Raw genomic sequence first — 257 nt, forward strand, 5'->3', positions numbered from 1 at the left:
GTAAAAGTAACAATATCAATACGTAAGTGGTACACATAAAGCAATACTTCTAGCATTTGTCTTGAGACTTTCCTCTGACCCCCCCCCCCACTCCCATCCCTTTTCCCTATCTCCTCCCCCCCACCCCTCTTTAAACCCCGCCCACCAAGACCTTGATCTGCCGCAGGATCATGGTCACCGCCTCACGCCCTCGGGTGCTGGGCAAAGCTCATGAAATATAGTACACTGAAGGCTGGGAAGGAGACTGATGATGGACT

At 51.4% G+C, this 257-nt stretch overlaps 1 protein-coding gene across 2 annotated transcripts in view; it reads left to right on the forward strand.

Annotated features, from left to right (window-relative positions):
* The window catches only part of LOC119581794 (oplophorus-luciferin 2-monooxygenase non-catalytic subunit-like), a gene marked incomplete at its 5' end in the record, with an annotated part of 10354 nt that overhangs the window by 8826 nt on the left and 1271 nt on the right, over positions 1-257 (forward strand).

The sequence above is a fragment of the Penaeus monodon genome, chromosome 15 (genome assembly GCF_015228065.2).
Source record: "Penaeus monodon isolate SGIC_2016 chromosome 15, NSTDA_Pmon_1, whole genome shotgun sequence".
NCBI classification, from domain to species: domain Eukaryota; kingdom Metazoa; phylum Arthropoda; class Malacostraca; order Decapoda; family Penaeidae; genus Penaeus; species Penaeus monodon.